The sequence below is a fragment of the Heterocephalus glaber genome, unplaced genomic scaffold, assembly GCF_053883595.1.
Source record: "Heterocephalus glaber isolate CG9 unplaced genomic scaffold, H.glaber_assembly_v1.0 deba00001594, whole genome shotgun sequence".
Classification (NCBI taxonomy): Eukaryota; Metazoa; Chordata; class Mammalia; order Rodentia; family Bathyergidae; genus Heterocephalus; species Heterocephalus glaber.
Window position 1 is genome coordinate 5,078,503 of NW_028258369.1, and position 15,922 is coordinate 5,094,424.

General features: G+C 37.5%; 1 pseudogene across 1 annotated transcript; it reads right to left on the reverse strand.

Annotated features, from left to right (window-relative positions):
- Nucleotides 1-9,076: 9,076 nt before the first annotated feature.
- Nucleotides 9,077-14,531, reverse strand: LOC110347168 (transmembrane protein 263 pseudogene; annotated as a pseudogene). Its single transcript, XR_015444096.1, has 2 exons — nt 14,422-14,531; nt 9,077-12,408 (listed from the first exon to the last, which is right to left on the reverse strand). The product of XR_015444096.1 is annotated as a transmembrane protein 263 pseudogene (transcript).
- Nucleotides 14,532-15,922: the final 1,391 nt, after the last annotated feature.

The following is a 15,922-nucleotide window of genomic DNA, read 5'->3' on the forward strand; positions in this document are numbered from 1 at the left end:
TAGAATCAAATTACAATAGAAACATACCAAAACCTGTAGTTCACAATGACAGCAGTCCTCAGAGGGAAGGTTATAGCTGTAAATGCACACATAAAAAGAACAGAGCAATCTCAATAAATAAGCAACTCCTGCGCTGGGGATTAAGCTCAGTGGTTCCGCCGCCTGCCTCACAAGTGCATGGTCCCAGAGCTCGATCTCCAGTACCAAAAACAAAACAAAACAAAAAAATAACCTAATGCTGCATCTCAAGTTGTTAGAAAAAATCCAAATCTCAAACTAACAGGAGAAAAATATAAAGATCAGAATGGAAATTAATAAAATTGAGACTAAAAATACTATAGACAGGAGCAATAAAGCAAGGAGTTGATTCTTTTTGTTGTTGTTCCGGGGATTGAACTCAGGACCTTGCGCTTGCAAGGCGGGTGGCAAAACCACTGAGCTGAACCCCCGGCCCAGGAGTTGGCTCTTTGAAAGGTTGAGAAGGGAATCTGAGGATGGGAGGTTTAGGAGGGAGGGGAGAGAAAGGGAAGTAAAAAGGATACAGATGTGGTTTGTATACATACCAGTTCCCCACAATGAATGTATTTACTATGTACTGCAAACATATACTAATAAAAATTGAGATAAAGTAAAAGATTTTAAAAAACAGATTGTAATTATCTGTGGGTTCTTTGCAGCTTTCTATTTTCTGTGTCTCTATTGCCTATTAGATTCAAAGAACGGTTGCCTGAACATTCCAAAGTATCAGATAATGGTCAACCTGTGGAAAGAATGTTTTGGTGAAATCAAACTGATTCTAAAACAATCTTGAAGCCTCTCATGGTCTTTCCCAAGGATAAAAAATCAAAAGCAAACTTTTAATCTAACCATATGAAATAATGAAAAGAGAAAAGTAGAAATTCTAGTGAGCCAATCCCTACAGAGATGAAGCCCATTTCCTGTGTTGTCTTGATTACCACTAAAGACTGGTGAAAGACATTTGGGAACAGTCAAGTTTAATGGGAAAGGGGTGACAAGACAAGAATGAATTTATCTCAGAGGTAGACAGACACTGTCAATTCCATGGTCCTGTCCTTCCCAATCTATACATTTCACCAATGTACATGTGACTTAAAAGCAATATACATAAAAATTTAGCTTCCATAGTGCATTCCACAAAATTCTAGACAACTATAAATTAACACATATTGTCATAATATCTGATTTTATACAATTGCTCTCCTAAGGCATTTTGGAGGGTCAGTGATTTTTCAGGTCCTTAAATCACTTCTGAAAACACTGTTACTTATAACTTCATAGAAGCCTAAATCTGCCATATTCCTTTACTTATTGAAAAGGCAAATATTTCCAATCTTAGCATTGTAAAAGCAGAACATACTGCCTAGCATTTTGCAAGGCTCTAAGTCATACCATATGATGAGAATTTTAAAGAGATGTGCCAGCACTTTGCCCACCATTATCATTTCTCCCTTCTGATGGTTGTGGGCAATGCATCAGATCAAACCTGGTATACACCAAAGGTGCTTGCCACTCTTTTAAGAAGACTTCATGATTAGGAGCCATGTAACAGACAGCACTATGACACTGTGGACAACTGAGTTGCTGAACTTGGGAGCAGAACTGAATGTTGATTAGTGTCTGTTTCCTTTTAGGGTGAAGAAAGATGATGCTAAGGTGTTTTGTTGGGTTGGTTTTTTTTTTTTTTTGCCTTTCTCAGAAAGATGAAAAAGAGGCAGCATGTCACAGCTAACAACTCCCTCTACTCCATTTCGCCTGTCCTAGCACTGGAGAGAAGAAAATTATTTCACTGATTAGAAAATGAATCTTGAAAATGCAAGAGCCGCACAAACTACTGGTCCAGAATTGCACAGGTATTTGAATGAATACTGGAGAATAAATTCATTTACAATTACCACCAGTGAAAATGCACTAATAAAGATGTATATTTTGGTCCAATGACCATCATTAATAATACAATTGGTGATCTTTCATAGTACTAAATTCAAGAATCTTTTGAGTATTTATGCAAGTTTTTAAACATTAGAAATTGAGGGCCATTCACACAATTCAATAGGGAGATATGCCTTATTTTTAAAAATGACTCCCCTTTTTAGTGAAAGAAATTGTATCTCAATAGTATAACAAAGTTGAAGAGAAGCTGTAAAAGTGATATATTGATAGTGATCGCCATACTAACATTTATATAATATATGGGATGTGATAATACAGGGAATTAGTTGCTGTCTGGGTATAAGGTAAACATTTTGAGAGATACATTAACTTGTTCAGCCTCCTAGTGTAACATTTAGTAAATTATATCTCCAGAGCATTAAACAGCATCAAAATGGTAGAAACAAAGTTAGAAAAATGGGCAATGCATAATCTCCTGTGCTGAGAACAGTTCAATCACCTCATGAAATCTGACCTGAAAACTTAATCCAATGTACCAAAAATTATTAATTTGGTATATAAAATGTGTGCAGTATATACCTTTGTCTTTGTTGTATTGAAGTAAATATGCCCTTTAAAAGACATCCCACATATAACCACTGAGGAAAACATTAAACTACAAATGCTGTAGTGTGAAGAGACAATCCACAATGTGGGAAAAAATCTTCACCTGCTCTTCCTCAGACAAAGGTCTACTATCTCGAATCTATAAAGAACTTAAAAAGATCAGACCTCCCAAATTTAAAGACCCAATCCAAAAACGGGCATCTGAAATGAACAGACATGTCTCAGACAAAGAAGTAGAAATAGCAAATAAATACAAGAAAAAATGTTCAACATCACTGGTCATTCAAGAGATGCAAATGAAAACAACGCTGAGATTCCACTTCACTCCAGAAAGAATGGCTGCTATCATGAAATCAACCAATAACAAATGCTGGAGGGGCTGTGGGGAAAGAGGAACCCTGCTCCACTGCTGGTGGGAGTGTAGACTGGTGCAACCACTGTGGAAATCAGTATGGAGATACCTCAAAGAACTAGGACTGGAAGTCCCATTTGACCCAGCTATTCCAGTGCTGGGGATCTTCCCCAAAGAATTAAAAGAATCATACCACAGTGATATATGTGCACCCATGTTCATAGCAGCACAGTTTGTAATAGCTAAAACTTGGAAACAGCTCAAATGCCCATCCACTGGAGCCTGGATAAAGAAAATGTGGTTTTTTAATAAAATGGAGTACTACTCAGCCATAAAAAATGAGAAATCAGAGACATTTAGAGCTAAGTGGATGCACATTGAGGCCATACTCTTAAGTGAAATAAATAGGACACACATGTGTAAATACCGAATAGTTTCTCTGGTGTGAGAAACTGAAAGTGTAAATAAGGACTAAATGTATAATAGGTAATGTGAAATAGGAAGAAAAGGGGCAAAGGGGAAGGAAGTGGGAGGGCTAGGGGAAAGGATAGAAGGGAATGGGATTAATACGAGAAAATGGAAAAATAGGAACAAAATCTTGGTAAATAGGGAGGACTGGAGGGGTTGAAGGGAGGGCTGGACAAGGGTGAAAAATAAGAACCAAGAGAGACTATGTAAAGGTGCAAATTTCCAATGATGAATGTCATTATATTGTATACCTAAAATGTACCAACGATTAGAATGAATAATCGATCATGTAAAATAGGAAGAAAAGGTCCAAAGGGCTAGGGGTAGTGGGAGGGACAGGTGAAAGGAAAGAAGGGAAAGGAAAAATGATGAGAAATGGAAAAAATGGAAATAAAGTCTTTGTAAATAGGGAAGGGTGGAGGGCGTGAAGGGAGGGCTAGGAATGGGGAAAAAATAAGAACCAAGATGCATTATGTAAAGGTATAGTTCCCAATGAGAAATGTTGTGTTGTATCCCTACAATGTACCAATAAAAGAATTTAATACAAAAAAAAAACTACAAATGCTGAACAAGAGATGGTTAAAAGGAATGGATTTTTGTTTCTGATTCATCTCTATCATTCATATCTTTTGTCTTCCTTCCTTTGTGGGCAAAGGTATAGGATTCTTTCCACAGGATTCCTTCATTCAGTGAGGACCTAGTGCCAAAGGATGAATCATATACAAACCACCCAACTAACATAGCCGCAAAGAAAATATAGCACGATACCAGTAGCAGGTGTGCTGCTTGCCCCAACTAAAGTTGAGACACATGTCAAATCATGGCTATTTCACAGTTTACAATTACTAACAAGTAATATAAAATAAAGATAAAATATAGCTCAGCTGAGTAAAAAAGACAGAAAAGAGTAAAATTATAAATAAAAATCAATTTGTGACAGTTCTAATGCCAAAGTTATGTGAGTATCCAAGGACCAAGGTTCTTTTTCACTTTTTAATCCTAATGGGAGAAAAGACAGAATGAATATGGGCTTGTAATACAAGATAGTGTCTCAGGAGTCCCACTTTCAACCCCATCATTTATCAAGTAAGAAAACTGAGGCCCAAGGAACAGACTAATGTTCAAAGTCATATTGATTATCAATTACAGTGATAATAAGACTGCAAGCCCATGTTAATTCTGTCTTTTCTCCCATTAGGATTAAAAAGTGAAAAAGAAATACACAAACTGAGGAAATTTGCTCCTGGCCCTGGAAAAGCTAGAGACATTCTCCAGAGAGTTCAATGGCCTTTGACTGCTTTTTCAAGGGCACTATCTCATACCAGAAAAAAATTATGTCTGTAATAAACCTCTATTTACTCATAATTTTTTAAACACAACTTCAAAGTATTAGGAAATTCCCTGAAATGATCCAGTTTGCTGTGTGAGGCAATGCAGTATCATGACTTTGTTGCTCTATCATCCATTTACTCTAGGAAAACAAACAAAATAATACTGTTTTGCTACCAGATTGTATTATTTAATACTCCTGATAGATGACAGTCATTTTTGCAAGTGGAATCAGGCCAAGATTGCAAGTCTCAAAGAGTGTCTCAACTGTGCTCAATCATTGCATCTCCCTCTATTAAGAAAACCATATTGAGATTTCTAGAACCCACAGCAATCAATCTGCTTGATTAATGAAAATTTTTTAAAGCATTTGTTTTCCTGGCACTGGCTCTCAAAAAAATTAGATGCTCATTTCCTCCTCCATTTGTGGTTGCTAGGAAAGCAAGAGATTTGGTGATAAATATTTATTATCTTCTAATTCCTGTCTCCCTTATGGTGGGGTTATTACTTTATTCAGTTCCAGAGCTAAGAAAAATGTCTGCCGTGTCATTAATAATAAACAAAGCTGTAGTGTGTGTGTGCAATGATGAATTAAGCTCATCCCAGCCCATCTGTGCATCACTATTCACAGACATTTTGTTAAGTGAATGTTCTGCCGAATCCACAGGTCTGTGGTCCTCTCATTATGGAAGTAATCTGTGGGAGGAGGCAAGGCAAGGTGGAAAATATTATTATACAAAGTGAGCAATCTCTTTTCCCAAAGAAGTGTCTGGCAGTGAAGCAACACTCTAGCTCTTGCTGCCCCAGGATTAAGTTGGAGGGAGGGGTAATCATCAAGACTCATTTGATTTGGGAGAGTCAATGCAGCAGCCTCCCTAGGGTCAGTTTAGACTTGTTCACTTTTTTCATGTATAGGCTAATTCAGTATGGCTCCCTTGATGTGCTAGCAAGTCTTTTTCAAATTGCTTTGCAAAAATTTCACTCACAACAGTTCTACTATTTCCCTTCATTAATCATTATCCAGTAAATAACACTGTAAAGATTTACTATTTTTAAAAAAGATTTACTATTTTGACAACAAAACTTTGTTCTCCTCTGGGTAAAGGCCACCACACTTCCTTGGCCTATTGCTAATGTAACATTATCCTAAATTAGTGCTTCTTGGGCTTTGATAAGCATATAAACCACCTAGGAATCTTGTGGCAATGTAGACGCTGGTTCAGGAGGTCGGAGATTTTTGCCCCAAGTGACACCAAGATGGATGTCTGGAGATCTCCTTTTGATATGCAATATCTTTAGTGGGTCATCTCCTCTCTTTGAATTTCAAATACTCATGCAAAATAATAAATTTAAAAGCCTGTATAAACAGAGACAACGTTTTTAAACATTTCACATAGAAAAAATGTGATTTTTTTTCATCTAATGTTGCCTTTTGATACACTGTTTCTCCTTAAATTACAATACCCTGTGACCCAACATTCAGGTAAGTGCCACAAACTAAAGAAAGAAATATTAAACTCCTCTTGTGAGTGGTAATGCCATAAAAGGATTCTTCCACTGTTTGTCTCAGTATGCATTCTCCTCATCTAAACTAGAAGCAACAAAGCAACAAAAGACATCCAGTCCATCTTAGCCCTTCACTTAGCAAGCTGTCAAATCCAATCTTACCAACACAACTGAATACTTAACTGTACAACTGATACCATGCTGAACAGTGAAAATGCTAAAAGGAATAAGAAAAAAATCAACATACTCTCAAAGAATTTAGCAGAAAGGATAATATTCTCCCTGAATCACTTAAATATAGCATGTATTGGAAGGCTAAATAAATTCAACCATAGAGAGGCAAGATCCTCATCTGATATAAAGATAAATATACTAATTTCCAATTCTAAAACTTTATATCCAAATCATTTCCTATGTAAACTCCATCCAACTTTTTGAATTCTTTTGAAACTGTAAATAAACTTCAAGAACCATAACTCTTTTGTGAATCCAATGCTTCAGCATGTCTATTACACAGAAATAAATGTCAGCAAATCAACTGACCAGATGTAAACAAATAAGAAAAATGAAACTAACAAAAACTGTATTCTTAATTCTTGAGAAAATTTGACAGCTCAAATATAGATGAATTCTATACCACCAGAGTGGAAAACTTTTACAAACAACCCATCAAAAGAAAGATATTTATTTTACTTTTTATTTAGCAGTCCAGTCACACCAAGGTTAAAAAATATAATTTCCATATTTCTTATCTAAAGGGACTCAATCAAGCAAGACTTCTTTCAACCCTCCTCATAGAGATGAGAAGGAACAGATGTAAAAACATCTGTCCTCCTTCAGAATGATGAAAACACCACTGTGATATCAAAGATAGCTCAGGGTCACTCCACAAGAAGCTTTAGTCTCAACATGAAAGTGTTTTATTGACTGTCATTGTGGTGAAAATCAAGACCAATATAGACTAACAACCAACCCTAAAACCTCACTACTGGTCTTCTCTATTCTACCTCACAGCATTGTCACTGATACTCCTAACTGAAGTTTTCTTATGTGCCTTTTGGGAGACTGAAAAAATGCTTGAATATTTGACATTTTCAGTGCAGCAACAGTGACATCCAGTGGGTAGCAAGATTAACCCCAAAATTCTGTGTAAACAAAGTAGAGGGTTAGGATATCCCAAAAACTATTGTAACTTGGTATAAGAACCATACAATTTTAACTCCCTTGGGATACAACTATATTTCATTATTACAGCAGTTAACAGGTGAAGCAAAGTTGCATCTTATCTAACTGACCAAGATGTTGCTATAGTTTCTTCTCAAGTCAATGCCACTCACTGCAACAAAACTATTTATTAGTCAGAATAGTCTTAACTCTACAAATAACATTCAATATTTGCATAACTTCAGTAAGCTACTCAAAATTGTTTGATCACTTGAAAGTGTTTCAATTACCAAAAAATTCCTAAAGCTTTAGTGAAGAAATATAATTATTAGGTCTTCTTTATGTATATTTTCCTTACTGTATGCTTTATGTATATATTTATAGATATATTTATATAATATATATTTAAGTACACATATTTAGAAATCTGCATTTTATGTTTCATTAGTGCTAACAGAATTATTCATCATAAATACAACGTTCATGGATTTCCAGACTTTACTTCAGTGATCTGCTTCTAGCACTATTTCATGCTACTGCGCTCATTTCAGTTTTCAGCCACTAGGTGTACTTCAATCTCACTGCGGCAAATAATCACCACAGAAGTGTAATAGCTTTGGAAAAAATAATTGCTTCACAGATAGGAATCCCTTGGGCTTTGTGAAAGAGGTTAATTACCTACGCCCTGAGAGCCTATCAGAAAACACATGGATATTTCTGAAATTCCTGAGGGTAGAATTAGATCTCAAGATGTTGTATGAAGAAAAGAGACAAATTGTTATGATTTACATCTACATGTCCCCCCAAAGCCTCATGCACACACAGGTGGGGCTTCTGGGCAGTGACTGGATCATGGGGGCATGATTCTCATCAGTGGATTAGTTCACTGATGGGTTTATAGCTAAGTGTGTTGTTCAGAGGTAAAGCCTGGTTGGAGGGGGTAGGTCACTGGAGGCGTGGCCTGGAAGAGTCTGTCTTCCTCCCTCCTCCTTTGAGCTCTCTCTCTCTGTCCTGACTGCCATATGCCAAAAGCAAGCCTCCTCTGCCCTGCCCCTCTGCCACGTTGCCTTGCATTGGAGCCAGCTAACCATGGGCTGAAACCTCTACAAACTGTGAGCAGAAATAAACCCTCTCCTCCTTTAATTTATGGGTGTCAGGTATTGTTTCTCAGGGCTGAAGAAAGTAACTAAGACACCAGAGAATTCAGTTCATTACTGTAAATGAGATCACTTTGCACGTAATAAAACAGGGGCTCTGAAACAAAGAATACTCAACAGATCTCCTGCATACACCTCAAAAAAGTTATCCATCAAAAAATACAATGATATTCACCACATAGATAAATCAAAATCTATACATTTTCAAAGTCAGCAGGAAGCCCAGGATTCCTGAGCTCTGCTATTAACACAACAGGTGTCATAAAGCATTGAAATAGGTCCATTAAATTTTTAGACAAACTAAATGACAGTGTAAGACATACATGCAAAAAAGGCAAAGAAATTCAGAAAATGCATGGAAACTCAAAAAATAAGATAGTCACTCCTAAGACATTTAGTCTGTCGAGCTCACACTGTCTAACATGACAGCTACCAGCTACATATGGCTATTCAGCATAATATGGGCAGTCTAAATTGAGACGTACTTTAAGTATAAAATATATGAGGTATGATCAAATATGGTTAATGTTGAATTTTTAAAACTTATTAGAGTAAAAGACACATTGCCATTAATCCCCCTCAAAATACCCCCTCCACCTTCAAACACACTTATACTATTCTTCTTGCCACTGTCCAAAATAAGTCTGGAAGTCCTCTTTTATGAGTCTTAATTTTACTGTACTGTTGTGGCTGCCTGGATGCCTGGCTCAATTGAAAATATTTACCTTTCATGGAAATTTTGACTTTGGGGAAGAGCCAGAATTTGCACGGCACCAGATTCATTGAGTAAGGTAGATGAGGACACATCATAATGTTTTTGACAGAAATTGATGTAAACAGTTGATTAATGAGGTGTGATTAAAAAATGTGATACTTAAATTTTTAAATTTATTACATTAAAAGACACATTGCCATTAACCTCCCTCATAATACTCATAATATTCCCTCTTGCTTAAAACATACTTATCTCCTTATTCTTGGCAAAGTGTCTTTTAATGAGTTTTTTTAATTTAAACATTTACAACAGCTTATTTTTTTTTACAGACCATAGTGCTTTATTAACAATTCATGTGTTCTTTGCCCATCCCTTTAATACAGAGAAAGTATTCAGTCATTTCATCTGACATTTCACTAGTACAGGATTTGTAATGTCAACATTATTAGATGGGTCCTGGGTCACAAACACCCACTCAGAAGGTAAGCGAACAACAGATGCCTCCAGGCGACTCCAGGCTCAGTCTCTGGAAGTGAGGGGGTCCTGTCTCACAGCCCAGCTGCTGGCCCACGCATACCTGGGAAGGAAGGCATAGGAGAGGAAGCCAGATGTGCACCTGAGGCCACACCCACATGGTGAGAACCTCTGCACCGACTGCCCCTCTCAACTAAGTTGTAGCTTCAAGCTGCAGACAATCTTGATGAGATAAAATGTACCAGGTGGCTTGTCTGTAGGAGAAATTATAACCATTTTTCCTCTAGCAATTTTAAGAACAAGCAAAGTTGGAAATATAAATAGGCAAGCATACAGTAAACCAAAGTCTATACTTAGAAGAAATTCGGGTACAAAGCACAGCAGAGCCTATGACTATAGAAGATAAGTTAGAAATACAAACTACCAAGGAAGCAGTAATTTCTTCAAAATAGGAATCAAGTTCTCCAATACCATTATTTAGATAATTTAGCATTCAACCATTACTTTTGGAGTTTTAAAAAAGACCCCATTTGATAATTAAAACATTTGACCAGAATAAACCAACAATATATTGCATGAACTAAATGACCCATTTGATTGAACTCCTTAATGAATTTTTTAGTTTGTATAAGCAGAAGAGTTCCAGAACTTTTGTAGATTTGCTCAAAATCCCTGTTGGTCTTTATGAAAGCTTTTAAAGGTTATCATCTTATCCATCTGTTAATCCATATTACTAATGCAGTACTCTAATGGCTTACAAACGAGCATTTCCCCCTCAGGTGTTGGAGTGTTCTGTCCGAATTCCCGCAGACACGGTCCTGACTTAACTACAGCAGGCTGAGGCCGCCTGCCTCCTCCTTAGAGGGGAGAGAATGTGCACAACTCCAGACCTGAGACTCTTCAGCCTGGGTTATGACCCTCAGGTGAAAGAGGAATGCCAAATACATATGCCACTAGTTAGCATGCTCGTGAAGCTGAGCACAGAAACTATTCCGGCCAAGTTATCATCCTGGAAATGGACAAGCCATGATGGCAGCGTGCTGAGACACCACATGCTTCCCATCCGTCATCAAAACTCCAGTTCCCTGCTGGAAAGTGGCTGGAAAACAGCACAGTGTACAGCTGCTTCACAAGACTCTCTAGAAGACAACGTATTTTAGAAGCCTACAGAAATCATTAAAAGCACACCTATTTTCATTCAAAACTGATCTATGGAGTCCATTTCATTCGAAAGTCAGTCCTCAAATGTTTGTGGTCCCTTTTATTTTTTAAAGGGCGTACTGCTACTTTAAGACATTTTACCAAAAGAATAGGTGTGAAGGACTCTTTATATCCTGCGTGCACTAAGTACTTCTTAGAAACTTTAACATCTGTTCCTCCTCAATAGGAAACCTTCTAACACAGCTAGGAGACAGACATTCCTTAGGCACTGTGAGGTGTATTAATGGTGAGCATGCAGGCAGGTCCGAGTGCACGATCTGACTAACTGTTCATAGGCGCTGTCTCAGCCACAGACCCCACTCCTGAGATTCTTAAGAGGGAAAGCCTATTTCACAACCTTCAAGAGAATCCAAAGATAATTCTAAGAACTGCACATATGAAGGTATTAGAAAAGATGTTTTCTCTCGTAAGGCATCAATGATTAAATGAGCAGGATGCATATCTAACAAAAGATCCAAGATAACTTGTATCAAACCATTTAACTTTTACACTTCTCCAATTCCTGCTATTTTGCCAGCTTAAACAGGAAAAGAATGCCTCTTGGCTTGAACAACTATCGTTTTAAAAAACTAAGACATCTGAAACTATTAGGCACGTCAAAGGTACAGTTTATGGAGTCCAAGGTTCCCTTGGCAAGGGGCCCAGTTACCTGGCACACTGTACATATGGAACTGTAAAGATCATCTACAAAATTCAACTTTCACATTTTAGTCAAACTCAAAGACTTATGAGAAATATTCAGACATACCATATCTTCAGTTACAACTGAGAGAGTATAACATTTTACCAGATAAAAAGCTCGAACTGAACTATGAGAAACCTTCATACACTGTGCTAGCATTGGTCTCTTTAGCTGAAAGCCAGGCATCAATACTTTCAACACAGCAGTTTAGAAGATGAGCGTCCAAAACAGGTGACTTGGTTGTAGTCCATGACGTAGCAATTCAATGCCACTGGCATCATAATGCGGTGGAGAACAAGTGTATCTCCGTATGTTAGTCAGACTTGTCTTTCTTCTTTCCTGTTAAGGGCACTTTGTTGACAACGGCAGACCCCACCGCTGTGACACCTCCAGCCACAGCGGACACGCCCCCTCTCACCAGCCCTATTCCCATGGAAGGCACAGTTGTAACAGCTGTTTTGGTCACCTCCAAACTCTTTCCACCAATCCAAGCCACACCACCAATGGTGTCGCCAACAGCTCCCTTAGTGACACTGGAGATAGCCCCAGTCACTCGGGACAACATGCCTGGCTGCTGCTGCGGATGGTCCTTCATGGCACCTTCTGGTGGTTCATCACTAAGGTAGGATGGGGATTTTTATCTGCCTGATTTATGATCTCCGCGGGGGCGCCGGCAGAGCCGTCGCCAACGAGGGCCGACCTGGGGGCGGTGGGCTCCACGGGCTCCGCGGCTGAGGCTCAGACTAGTGCGGCGGCGGCGGTGGGATCCGGCTGCGGACCACTACAGCTTTTGATTACTCCTTGTACAACAGATTTTGAAGACCTAGTGTAAAAGAATGTAAAATACCTCATTAATAATTTGTATATTGAAATAGTCTATATATGACAAGCCTACTGCTAATAACACACTCACTGGGGCAAAATCAAAAGCTTTTCCTCTAAGGTCTGAAACAAGGAAAGGAAGCCCACTCTTACCATTTCTGTTCAATGCAGTACGGGAGTTCCTAGCCAGAGCAATTAGACAAGAGAAAGAAATAAAAAGCACTGAAATTAGAAAGGAAGAAGTAAAATTGTCCCTTTTTGCAGATGACATAATCATACACAGTGAAATCCCTAAAGTTTTCATGAAAAAAACTGCTGGAACTAATAAATTCAGTAAAGTTACAGGATGTTGAAAATAATCAATATTACTTCTGTACACTAACAGTAATTTTATGAAAAAATAAAGGAAACAGTTTCACTTACAATAGCTACAAAAGGGCCAGGGATTTAGCTCAGTGGTTCCGGCGCTTGCCTCACAACTGCAAGGTCCCGAGTTCAATCCCCGGTACAAAAAAAAAAAAAAAAAAACAATAGCTACAAAAAACTATTTAGGAATAAATCTAATCAAAAGATGAAACACCTGTATACTAAAATCTAGAAAACATTGATGAAGAAGTTGAGAAAGACAAATAAGTAGATAGATATTTCACATTCATGGACTGAAAGAATCAATATTGTTAAAATGTCTATACTACAAAGAGTAATCTACAGATTCAACACAGTTCCTATCAAAATATCAATGACATTCTTCATAGAAATAGGAAAACAATCCTAAAATCCTTATGGAACCACAAAAGGCTCCAAGAAGCCTAAAAAACCTTAAGAAAGAAGAGCAAAGGTGCAGGCATAACACTACTTAACTTCAAAACCAAAATGCATGATAGATATTGGGAAGTAGGAAGAAAATGTTCAAATGGGAAAAGGAACGAGGGGAGGAAGGGGATGGGAAGGAAGGAAAATGGAAAAAAGAAAATAGAAGAAAGAAAATGGAAACAAAGCTTTTGTAAATGGGGAGGTGAAGAACGACTGAAGGGAAGGGAGGAGAATGGGAAAAAAAAAGAAGAATCAAGATATATTATGTAAGGCACAAATTCCCTATGATAAATGCAGTCATTATGTGCATCAAAAGTATACTGATAAAATTAATTTTTAAAAATGTATACTATAAATCTAGAATAATCTAAACAGTATGCTACTGACACAAAATATGGACACCTACACCAATGAAACAGAATAGAGAGCCCTGAAATAAGTTCACAGATTTATAGCCAAGAACACACAATGGGGAAAGGACTGTCTCTTTAATTAATGATGTTGGGGAAACTGGATAGTCACGTGAAGAAGAAAAAAAATAGACCCTTATGTCATACCACATATAAAAATCAACTCAAAATGGATTAAAGACTTAAAGGTAAGACTCACAATATAAAACTACTAAAAAAATGTAGGGAGAAAGATCCATGGCATTGATCCAGGCAATGATTTTATGGATATGGCTACAAAAGTACAGGAAACAAAAGCAAACATAGAGAAGATGAATTACATCAATCTAAAAGGCTTCTGCAAAGCAATGGGAACAACCAACAGAGTAAAGACATAACCTACAGAATGAAAGAAAATATTTTCAAACTATATATCTAATAAAGGGTTAACATCCAAAATATATAAAGAACTCAATTCAATAGCAAGAAAGCAAGTAATCTGATTTTAAAATGGGTAAAGGACTTTGTATTGGTTCACCCTCCCACTCCTGGAATAAAATGCCTGACATACACAACTTAAAGAAGGGGGCATTTATTTGGCTCAAAGTATTAGATGTTTCAGTCCAAGTTTGGCTGGCCCAAAGGCAAGGATATCATGGCAGAAGGACATGGTAGGACAGAGCTGTTCACTTTATGGTGTCCAGGAAGCACAGCACAGGGCAAGAGCACCAGTGAGACACGTACCTTCCAAAGCCCCAACCTGAGTGACCCACTTCCGCAAACTGGCCCCCACCTCCCAAAAACACACTCACCTGTGAACATCAGTGGTGAATATAGCATCCCCATGATCCAATCACCTTCCCAGCAGTCTCTTCGCCCAGTCTACTTGGGAATTAAGATTAACTGAATAAACATTTCTCAGAGGAAGACATACAAATAGCCAAGAGATATATGAAAAATGCTCCACATCACTGATCATCAGGTACATGCAAATCAAAACTACAATAATCCCTATGATGAATGTTATCATTATATCTAAAATATACCAATAAATGTTTTGCTAAAAAAAAAAAACTACAATGAGGTATCACCTCATATCTGTTAAAATGGCTATCAAAAAAAAAAAAAAACCAGAGCCCGGGATTTAGCTCAATGGTTCTGCCACCTGCCTCACAAATTCAAGGTCCAGAGTTTGATCCCCGGTACCAAAAAAAAAAAAGATAACAAGTGTTGGCAAGGCTGTAGCAAAAAGGGGAACCTTGAACAATGTTGTTGGAAATGTAAGTAGAGCCATTAGAAAACATGAATGGTGATCACAAAAATAATTAAAAATAGAAATACCATACAAAGGTATATATACAAAGGGAAGAGTATATAAGAGCTATGATAAAAAAATATAGTGAATGTTTATTTTTTAATTTATGACAGTAGAAGACCCATTGTCATTAATCCTCAAAATATTCTTCCTTGCTTTGAACACACTTATCCCATCATTCTTACAACTTTCTGAAGCAGTTCTCTGAAGCAGTTTCATGATCATCTTTAATTGCACTGCTATAGTGGCTTTATGTTCTGAATGGATTCAAAATATTTACTTTTCATGGTCATTTTGACTTCAGGGAAGAATCAAAAGTCATACAGTGCCATATGTGATGAATAAGGTGAAGACACACAATGATGAATTTCTGAGTCTGCCTTTCCATTGTACGGCACTTGACAGCAGTATTTACTGTATTTTTATCACTTCAGAAAGATACTCATGAGAGAGGACTTCCAACACTGTTTAAGAAAGTGGCAAGCATGATGGAATAAGTGTGTTCAAAGCAAGGGAGGGTATTTTGAGGGGGATTAATGGTAATGTGTCTTTTACTGCAATAAATTTTTATTTAAACACATGTTTTTTATCGACCCTTGTATGCAAAGGAAATGAAATAAGTATATCAGCTAGGGATTTAGCTCAGTGGTTCCGCCGCCTGCCTCACAACCACAAGGTCCCGAGTTCAATCCCCAGTACACACACAAAAAAAAGTATATCAAAGAAATATCATGCTCTCATGCTTGTTGCAGCATTACTTACAATAGCTGTGATGTGTAATCCATTTAAGTGTCCAACAATGGATGAATGGATAAAGAAAATATGGTACATATACACAATTGTATACTATTCAGACATTAAAAAGGAGATCCTGACATTAGGGACAACATGGATGAACCTGGAAGACACTATGTAAGTGAAATAAGCCAGGCACAGAAAGACAAACACCACATGATCTCACTCACCTGTAGAATCTTTAGAAGTTGATCTCATAAAAA